This window comes from Lactuca virosa, chromosome 2 (assembly GCF_052849685.1).
Source record: "Lactuca virosa cultivar CGN04683 chromosome 2, Lactuca_virosa_CGN04683_v6, whole genome shotgun sequence".
NCBI lineage: Eukaryota > Viridiplantae > Streptophyta > Magnoliopsida > Asterales > Asteraceae > Lactuca > Lactuca virosa.
Genome location: NC_136427.1, coordinates 272660855 through 272672213, shown reverse-complemented (window position 1 = coordinate 272672213; position 11359 = coordinate 272660855).

The following is an 11359-nucleotide window of genomic DNA, read 5'->3' as shown; positions in this document are numbered from 1 at the left end:
AAAATTACACTTTGTACCTTACCAAGTCGTTAGTGGAGCGTGTGTGGTTAACCGGCACACTAACAAGGACTAGTAAGAGTGGCAAAGGGTAACTTGACCTTATTATAGATCGGTGGAGCGTGTGTGGTTAACCGGCACATCGATTAGGTAATATTGTTGAGGGTACCAAGTCAATTTGTATGGTTATTCACACCTTGTTTGTGATCCTCGGCATCCCAGTCACAAACTTGAGAGGGCACAATCGAGATTCAAACATCCCAGTCACCTTGTTTGGTTTTTAAATTTTTAATTCTCCCCTAATATTTAAATTAGAAGAAACTATGAACAAATTTAACAAAAATAAAATGATATCTAACTTTAAGAGTGATTTGGGATCAAAGTTTTTAGACAGCCATAATCTACTTGTCGGTACCTTTCATCTTCACGTCTTTGTCTGGTCGATCGCCGGTATTGTTGTCCACTTAAACACGAAAAATTGTGACAGATTTTGGACATTACTATTTGTTACAAGACAGGTGAGCTTAAGTTCCTAGATACTATATCTTAAGGACCATTCAGCTGACGACGACCAGGGATATTGTTGTCCACCTAAATTGAGCATCGAGATCTATAGACAATCTTTGAGTGTTCAATTTTAATTGTACTGGAACATGTTTCCCGCTTCCTGATATGCCCCAGTAATCAAGAACTTCCAGAGTACTCCTTACATCGGGTGAGCAGACAATCATTAAGAGAGAGAATGGATTCAGATTATTATTAATTATAGTTCTTAGAGGAATTGAGATGTAGAAGGGTGCATATACTGTGTACCAGGTCGGATTATGAGTCACGCAAAGGAGACAGTATATGGCTAACAGATAGGAAGAATTTCATAGATATAAGATGCAGAGAAATAGATTTGCATATGTTGCTGTCCAGGTCGGATCTCTTCCAATCACGCAAAGGATGCAACATATGACTGACAGATAAGAAGAGAAAGAAAACAATTTTCTACAGACCTAACTCATCGGAATTTACCAGTCGCCCCATCAATACCGGAATTAAGGACAAAATCCGCACATCGAGGAAAAGTTAATCCACGGTTCCAAGTACGGGTTCATTTAATGTGACGAGTAGATTCCCATATATATCTCCCTGTTCAACCTATCCAAGCGTCGTATTGTCAGGCTAAACGGATTTAACTAGGTCAAAATTTGTCAAGTCTATGAATTTCTTAAGTTCAACTCTGCCTAGTCAAGTCCATTTAGAATCTTTCGTGCCTACCAGCGCATCAAACCCAGAGCATAGACCCTTCAACTTTGGGTACGTTACGCAGACTCAGATTGCCTGTTATCACTTGATAATATCACTTCCCAAAACATCTCACTCAAACTCATTTCATTAACCAACATATTTTTGGATTTTCTGATTTTCTAATGTTTTTGGATTTTGTTTAAAACTTTCTAATTTTTTGTTTTGTTTTTATTTCTCCCCCTAAATTTGTGCATAGGAGAGAAACGAAAGTAAATGCGCAAATTTAAACTATCCTAAAACAAAAAATAGTCTTTAAAGCAAATCAGCTTAAGAAAAACTCAGGAGTATAGAGAAGAAAACTCAAACCGTAAGTCACCGATTGAATTTGCATCCAGAAGGTCTGAGAACAGCACGCATAATCTCAGAACAGATCTGAAAATTCTTCATGTCATTAAGCACTAACCCCATGTGTGATCCCTTCTTTTTCTTCCTTTCCCACAAAAGACACATACTCTCAAACAATGTTCTGAGTGTTGTACAGTTGAGAAATGTCTCCTATCATGTGCCAGGAACAGCCACTACCAACAAACCGAAGTCTGATGATATGCCTCCATAGCTACTCCGACACAGAGCGGGATCAATTGGTCTTTGGAACCCAGTCCATTTTGAAACTGGGTCGACCTTTGTCATCCTTGCACGGTACTCTCTCCCATGACATATCCTGTTTATCACAAACAGAAGATGAAGAAATATTAGAGTCATTAGTTGATTTGGGAGAGTGAGCCTTTGGAACCCATTTGTAGTTGGGTTTAACCCATTTCTTTTTCGATCTGATGGGTGGCTCAGTACTTGCTTTTGATCTTGATGTCGGCCGTTGAGATGACTTTGATTTTGACTTCACGGGAGCATCTCTTGGATTTGGCTTCTTGGCCGACATTCCCTTATTTCCCTTGGGATTCGGATTCTTGGCCTTGTAGGTTTGATTCCTGGCCTTCTGCGCGTTCCAGTCACCATGGTTTGAACGTGACCTTGAGGGGTTTCTTTTGGAGTATCTCCCTCTTGGCGCGTTCTGCCAGCCTTGTGCGTAGTAAGGAACGTATGCGCGATTTGGACAATTTCTGGCAATGTGTCCAGGTGTTCCACAGTGAAAACATGTCTTTTTCTTCACTGTGAAGTTGTTTCTTCCTGCCCCTGGTGGCGTATCCATGCCTTGTCTCTTGCTTTTCCCACACGCACAACTACAGCAGGCACTCTGTTTCACTGGAATTGGTGGCCTGTATTTCTGAACAACAGGTTGATCAGAAGCAACTGAGTTCGAAGCAACAGATTCAGGGCTCAAGGAGATGTTGGTTTGTTCAATGGTGTTCTCCTTGTTCTCATCCTCTACTACTTTACCTGCACATGTAACAGAAACATCAGGAGCATCAGGATTATCAACATTAATAATGCCTCCTGATACAAAACCAGCTGGTTTGCCATATTGAAGATGTGCCTCCCTGTCAATTTCTTCCTGTGTCGAAGGGATGGATGTGTAGTTATGATTGAAAGGTGGAGGAACACTATCATACCGTAGACCCTTGTTTTGATTATCTTTGAATTTTAATTGGGTTTCAAATAAGGACTCGACTGTCTTACTTGACGCAGTATAATTTTTGAAACTAACATCAGTTTTTCCACACTTAATTTTCAAGGCGTCAAGTTCTTCGGTTACAGCATCAAGTTGTCTCTTAATATAGTCATAATTTTCACACTTGTTGCTGAATTCTTCCTGAAGCTTCCTAAAGTCCTTTATTTTTGTTTCTAACTGGGCCTTTAGGGGTTTCTGTCCTTTCCTGAGTTGATAACCTTCATATCTCAGGTCCTCAACTTCTCTTTTTAATAAATCATTATGTTCACGAAGAAGTTTAATCGTGGCTTCACATGATTGAGAACATGAAACTTCACATGATTGAGAACAAGAAACTTCATTGACCGGAAGGTTTGTGGAACTCATTGTTTTTCGACAATTCAAAGCGTCAAGTTCTTCAATTACAGCAGCAAGACTAAGACGATTGCGATCTTTTGTCTTCTTGATGTCAGCCACGTTCATATCCCATGATTTCGGAAGTGCATTCAATAGCTTTTTGTTTATCTCAGATTTGGTCAAGAAGATCCCAGCTATATTCATCTCAGTAGTGAGTGTGGTAAATCGCTGCAACTGAGCTTCCAGAGTTTCTCCAGGGATATAATCGAAAATGTTGAAATTTTGTCTTAACATCTCCTGTCTCTCTTTCATGTCTTCGTAGACCTCAAAAGCCATTAAAACACAACTAGAAGCTAAAATCAAACTTAAAAGCCAAACTTAAAAAATCAAACCGAAAATCTAAATTTGAAAATTTAAAAATCAAAGTTTAAAGACAAAGGTTAAACTTGAAAAGTCAAAGTCAATTTAGAAATTTTAAAAAAATTAAAAGCTAATTAATAATATATATATATATATATATATATATATATATATATATATATATATATATATATATATATATATATTTTAGGTTATTTGATCGAAAACGGGGTTTTTGGCCGAAAACGGGGTTTAATGGTCGAAAACGGGGTTTACGGCCGTAAACGGGGTTTACGGCCGTGAACGGGGTTTACGGTCGGAAACGGGGTTTACGGTCGTAAACGGGGTTTTACTGTTTACGACGGAAAAACGCGATTTTTCACATTTTTTGCTCCAAAACTCGATCAAAAACTCGTTTTTAGGAAAAACGCGAAGAAGAAACCCCCCTTATTTTGCCACGATCTATCCAAAAACGCAAGAATCCTTCAAAAATAAGATCAAATAAGCTCCAGATCTGACAAAAATGAGTGATACAATCCAAGCTCTGATACCAATTGTAAGTCCCTAAATTTGCCTTTGTATCAATCAGATCCGTTGGATGGTGCGGAATCCCAATCAAACGGATGATGTCAGATCAAATAGAAGAGAAGGAGAAGAAGAATAATATGAATCTTGTATAGTATTGATTAGAATGAAGATCCGGATACAAGATTCACACACACTAACACACACTCTCTTCTCTCTCTCTTTCTCTCTCTAGAACACCTTCAAATGCACACACTTAAGCTCCTCTAGTGTTCATCCATCATCAATCTATTCCTCACACCCCTCACCCCTATATATACTCGACTGGGCCGCAAAATGGGTTTACGGCCGTAAACGTGTTTACGGCCGTAAACTCTGTTTACGGTCGTAAACGTGTTTACGGCCGTAAACTCAGTTTACGGTCGTAAACTCACAACACATTACAGAAAAATACAATTTCTTAGAAAAGCAAAGTATAAACCATATTTTTGACCCAACAAAGATCATTATCCCAATCTGTTTTGGACTTGTAAAATCTGTTTTTCAAAATGATAATGATTATGTTAACCCATTTTACATGACTTTTATCAATTTTCAAGTATTGTATATGTTTATATGATTTCTTGAAATTGCTTGACATGAATTTTTGTTCTTATGAGTTTTAGAAGATCATAGGAATTATGTGTAACCTCCATGTGTGTTTAATTCATGATCTTAATGGCTATGATGGTGTCCATAACTTGTCCTCAAGTTATGGATAACCAAGAGTCACTTCTTTTAATTATGATTAAAGAACTAAAGAGGTTTCATAAAATGAAGAGTCTTCATTTTTATGAACCATTAAAACTCATAAGTTACAAATTGAAGAGACTTGGAATAGTTTCAAATCTTGCCCTCAAGTTTTGGAATTTGAAAAGTCTTACACTTTAATACTTTAATTCCAAATTAAACCTTAGATTTTTAAAAAGTTTAAAAATCAACACTTATACTATTATTATAATTTTATTATATAGATATGTATAAGAATATGTCATTCTTACCGTTAGTAGGCCTCATTCACGAAGCCGGTCTATAAGGGGGGTATAAGGTTGTTGCCTATAAAATGGTGACTTAATGGGTGTCCACTCTCACCCACCGCTTCCTTGATCGGTGGAGGGTCGTTAGCCGAACGGGTAGGATACGACTTTAAATACTCGTTAAAAGTATAATGAATTATAAAGTAACTATACATTATAAATTCTCAATCTTAGTTACTTTAGGAAAATGTGAAATTGGTGCTAGCCCATAAAATTACACTTTGTACCTTACCAAGTCGTTAGTGGAGCGTGTGTGGTTAACCGGCACACTAACAAGGACTAGTAAGAGTGGCAAAGGGTAACTTGACCTTATTATAGATCGGTGGAGCGTGTGTGGTTAACCGGCACATCGATTAGGTAATATTGTTGAGGGTACCAAGTCAATTTGTATGGTTATTCACACCTTGTTTGTGATCCTCGGCATCCCAGTCACAAACTTGAGAGGGCACAATCGAGATTCAAACATGTCATTGAAAAGTTCAATGTATCTCAAAAGATCTAGGAGTTTCAAAACCAATAAAACCTAATAATAAAATATTTCGTTCTTATGGTGGAAATTGGTAAATCGTCATTTACCTACCTTCAAATATTTTATAGTATGGATTACGGCATCCCTCTTCCAACTATAAATAGTTTGTTGGATCCTAGCCTTAATATTTCATTTGGGTGAATTATTAAGGATTCCTAATCTAATGAAACTTGTCTTTCTTTCCTTTCAGATGTCTTCCAACAATGCTTCTGGCTCAAACCCAACAGGCTCCTTTTCCCTTATGAACTTGTGTGGTAAGGTCATCTTTGATGGATCCAATTTCAATGAGTGGATCAGAAACATCATAATGATTACCCGCTATGAGGACAAAGAATATGTCCTCGATAGGGAGCTTAAGGTTGTGAATGAAGCCATTGCTACTCCTGAAGAGTTTGCGGAGTTTGTTTCACATGAAAAGGATGCTACTAAAGTAGCATGCATCATGATGGCTACCATGACTCCTGAACTTCAAAAATCCTATGAAGATTTCTACCCCTATGAGATGCACCTGGATCTGATGGAAAGGTACCATCAGAGCGCGCGTCAGGAGAGGTATGAAATCATCTCCTCCATGATAACCGCAAGGATGAAGGATGGTGAACCCATCACCGGTCACTTGCAGAAGATGCAAAGGTTCGTTGACCGGTTGCTGAAGCTGAATGTTGACTTTCCTGAGGAAATGGCGATTGACATCATTCTCCATTCCTTACCTCCAAGTTATGATCAGTTTCGTATGACTTATCATATGAACAAGGAGGAAGTCACACTTAGCAAACTTCAAGGACTCTTAAGGACAGCTGAAAATGGCCTTAAGGGTAAAGCGGTTGCTACTTCTACTCCTTCAACAGCCCCTGTTCTGGCTATTGGGCAGGGAAAGGGTAAGAAGAGGAAAAGCCCTTCAAAGGGTACCAAGGGTAAGACTCTTGATGGTTCCTCTTCAAGTGGGACAAAGAAAGGTCCCATTACTCCTTCTTCAAACCCAAAGGAAGCACAGCGCTTCTATTGCCAGGATAAGGGACACTTCAAGCGAAGCTGCCCTAAATATCTGCAAGATGTAAAGGATGGGAAGGTTAAACCCACCCATGCAGGTATTTACACAATATTGTCTAATAACTCATCTAATGATAATTCTTGGGTGCTTGATACAGGTTGTGGTATTCACATTTGTACTGATTTGCAGGCACTAAGAAGAAGTGAGCAAGTGGAGCACGGGAAGATAAACTTAGTCATGGGCAACAGGAAAGCATCACCTGTTACCAAGATAGGAGTTTATTCTTTATTGCTTAATAATGGGTTAATGTTAGATTTGAATAAGTGTTGTTACTCGCCCGAAATGGCGAGAAATATTATTTCTTTTCATGGCTTGTACAAACAAGGTTTTTCATTTTCATTTGATAATAAAAATGGTGCTATTAATGTTTATTACAATGATGTATTTTACTTTAAAGCATTACCTTGTGATGGCGTATATGAAGCCGTGAATGTTGTAGACAATCTAGGAAATAATGTGTTGTATATTGATTCTTCAGATAGCTTGGATAAAGCATCCTTGTGGCATTGTCGTCTTGGACATGTTAACAAGAAGCGCATAGGCCAACTCCAAAAGGATGGAGTCTTGGAATCATTTGACCTCAAGTCAGATGATAGTTGCGAGTCTTGTTTACTTGGAAAAATGACAAAGTCACCCTTCACAGGTACTTGTGATAGGGGTGAAGGTTTGTTGGACCTTGTACACACGGATGTGTGTGGGCCCTTCAGAGTTGCTACAAGGGATGCTAATCGCTATTATGTGACTTTTACTGATGATTACAGTAGATATGGATGTATTTACTTAATCAAGCATAAGTCAGAAACCTTTGAAAAGTTCAAAGAGTTTAAGCAGGAAGTGGAGAATCAATTGGGCAGGAACATCAAGATGCTCCGATCCGATCGGGGAGGAGAGTATCTTAGCATTGAGTTCCTTGAATATCTTAAGGAATGTGGGATTGTCTCACAATTGACACCTCCCAGGACACCACAGTTGAATGGTGTGGCTGAGAGGCGCAATCGAACCTTGTTGGATATGGTTCGTTCCATGATGAGTCGGGCTTCGTTACCAATCTCTTTCTGGGGGTATGCCTTAGAGACTGCCGCCCATATCCTTAATCTAGTCCCTACTAAAAAGGTTGCCAAAACACCTCACGAGATGTGGACTGGGAAAGTTCCCAATTTGGACCACATCAAGATTTGGGGTTGTGAAGCTTTCGTGAGACGTGAGACTCATGATAAGCTTGAACCTCGAAGTGAGAGGTGTATTTTCATCGGCTACCCACAGAGATCCTTTGGTTACCTTTTCTACAGACCCAGTGATAATGTGGTCTTTGTAGCAAGAAGAGGAGTCTTTCGTGAGAGAGAATTCATAAGCCAAGGGGACAGTGGGAGGCAAATTGACCTTGAAGAGCTTCAAGAGTCAAGTGGTGAAGGAACCTCAAATGCTATCGACCAACCTGAGGAGGAAACTCCTGTTGATCCGATAGATGAGTCTGTACCTCCAAGACGTTCCACTAGGGTGAGGAACACACCTGATTTTTATTATGGTTATCACATCACCACTGAAGGTGATACATTTATTAGTGATAGTACACTAATATATTTGGATGAACCTAATAATTACAGGGAAGCCATGGCAGGCCCTGAGTCTGTTAAATGGAAGGAGGCTATGGACAGCGAGATTCAGTCCATGTATGACAATCAAGTTTGGAACTTGGTTGACAATGTACCAGGTCGTAAGACAGTTGGGTGCAAATGGATCTTCAAGAAGAAGACCGACATGGATGGGAAGGTACATACTTACAAAGCGCGACTGGTTGCGAAGGGCTTTACTCAAACTCCGGGAGTTGACTATGATGAGACCTTCTCACCAGTAGCTAAGATTAAGTCTATTAGAGTATTGTTAGCCATAGCTGCATTTCATGATTATGAAATATGGCAAATGGATGTCAAAACCGCTTTCCTTAATGGAAAGTTGGATGAGGATGTTTACATGGCTCAACCAGAGGGTTTTGTCGATACAAGATACCCTAATAGAGTGTGTAAGCTTGATAAATCCATTTATGGATTGAAACAAGCATCTCGCAGATGGAATCTTTGCTTTGATGAGAAAGTCAAAGAGTTTGGCTTTTCTAGGTGTGAGGATGAGTCTTGTGTGTATGTCAGGGCTAGTGGGAGCATAGTTAGCTTCTTGGTGTTGTATGTAGATGACATACTTCTCATAGGAAACGACGTCCCAACCTTGCAGGAGGTTAAGTCCTGGCTTGGGAAGTGTTTCGCTATGAAGGACCTTGGGGAAGCTGCCTATATCCTAGGGATAAGGATATTGAGAGATAGGAGTAAGAGACTAATTGGACTTAGTCAAAGTACTTACTTGGATAAGGTGCTGAAGAGGTTCAGCATGCAAGATTCCAAGAAAGGAGAATTACCAATCCAGAGTAATGCCAAGCTGAGTAAGACTCAAAGTCCGAGTACAGAGGCTGAGATAGCTGAGATGAGTCATATACCATATGCTTCCGATGTGGGCTCGATCATGTATGCTATGACTTGTACTCGCCCTGATGTGGCCTTTGCTTTGAGCATGGTCAGTAGATATCAAGGGAACCCTGGCAAGGCACATTGGACAACGGTAAAGAACATTCTCAAGTATCTGCGGAGGACTAAGGATTGGGTCCTTACCCTCGGAGGCAGTGATGACTTGAGAGTGGAAGGATATAGCGATGCTAGCTTCCAGACTGATAGGGATAATTTCCGCTCTCAGTCAGGCTGGGTCTTTATCCTAAATGGAGGGGCAATTACTTGGAAAAGTTCCAAGCAGGAGATAGTAGCTGATTCTACTTGTGAATCAGAGTACATAGCAGCAAGTGAAGCAGCTAAGGAGGCGATATGGCTAAAGAACTTCATTGGAGACCTTGGAGTTGTACCAGCTATAAAAGAGCCAATGGAAATTTTCTGTGACAGCGAAAGTGCGGTTGCTTTGGCTAAGGAACCGAGAGATCACGGGAGATCTAGGCACATTGACAGAAAATACCATTTCATCAGACATCGAATAGAAGAAGGACTCCTCGTGGCTAAGAGGGTATCATCAGATGAGAACCCGGCAGATCCCCTCACGAAGGGACTGAGCAGGGTTAAGCATTTACAGCATGCGAGGCGCATTGGGCTGAAGGATGATATTAGTTTCAATAATTAGATTCCAGAAACTTGTAAAATGTAATTGACATTTGATGATAAATAAAAGTTGTTATTTATTTATGAGTAAGGTGTTACTATCTTGTGTTGATTGTTTACTATGTTTCAATTTTGCATGTTTTTACTTCCAGAATAATTATGTTATTATTCAAACCATCCACAGTCAGTCAAACTTTGGAAGTAAGTATTGATTTAAGACTGTCATGAATTTGGCTTGTATGATTTGTCTAAAAGTGCTTTGGACAATGCAATGGTTGCTACAACATTCATGAGTACTCATAAGGGCTGAGTATTGGATCCAACCCACGCTCACTTGCATCACTTCATGGAATTTATCTCGAGTGATCGTGAGACGGTAATATCATATAAATCTTCAAACCTAGAGATATGAGTTGTTGACTATGAGTTGGTTATTCATTGATTGCACGAAAACGCATTGGTAACTCGATGTCATAAAACGTGCCTTTGTGAGTAATTCAACAAGTAGTTAGTACAAGCATATCAGTCGAAGTTTATCTGTTCCTTCTAGAAATAGAAGCGATATCTGGGCCCCTCGATGATTTGGTTTTGACCTATGTACCGGGCCCGGTCAGAACCTAATTGATGTGTTCAATTTAGTTCTATGTCGAAACAAATCAGAGATCGAGAAACAAATGTTGGACAATAAGTAAGACCATGTTCCATGTGTTTGTCCGGCTGATATCATGAGAACAGAGGATTATATGATCACTTATCTTAAATGGCGTATCATCATCATCTCAGTTCTGAGAGACTTTGAAAGAGCTACGATTGCTAGTCGGATTTTGAAGTCATATTTGCAAATATAGTTATTAGACTTATCCAAGTGGGAGACTGTTGGATATAGTGTCTAAGTCCATAACTTTATTTGGTATGTACTTGACCCGACCCGGCATGGTCCATTTGGGTTGCATGGCATTGCAATACTTGGATAGACTAGATGAGAGAATAAGGCACTTATGATTATTAATATATTATAAGTTCTAATATATTAATAATAGTATTATTTAATTAGTATTGATCGAGTATTAATCTAGTATTAATTTGGTGATCAAAGTGAGACTAATTAAATATATAGGGTTGATTATGACAATCATTAATTCTTTTATGGTGGATTAATGATCCATGGTTTATGGGTTTGGTTATAACCATATGGAGCTCCATGGATAGTCCATGGGAGTTACAAACCCATGGGTCATGAGAAATCAAGAGTCATGACAATTAAGGGCATTCATGTGTAAACCCTAATTGTGACAACACTATAAAAGGAACCCTATGGCTAGCAAAATGGTGACCTAGTGTTTCTAGAGAGGGCATAACCGATTTTGAGGCTAAGTGACATTCTCTCAAGTTATTCCAAGTCTTGTGGTGTTGTGTGAAGCATTTGAGGCACAACATTTGGGGTGCTAGGCTCACAAAGTCTTGAAGGAATCC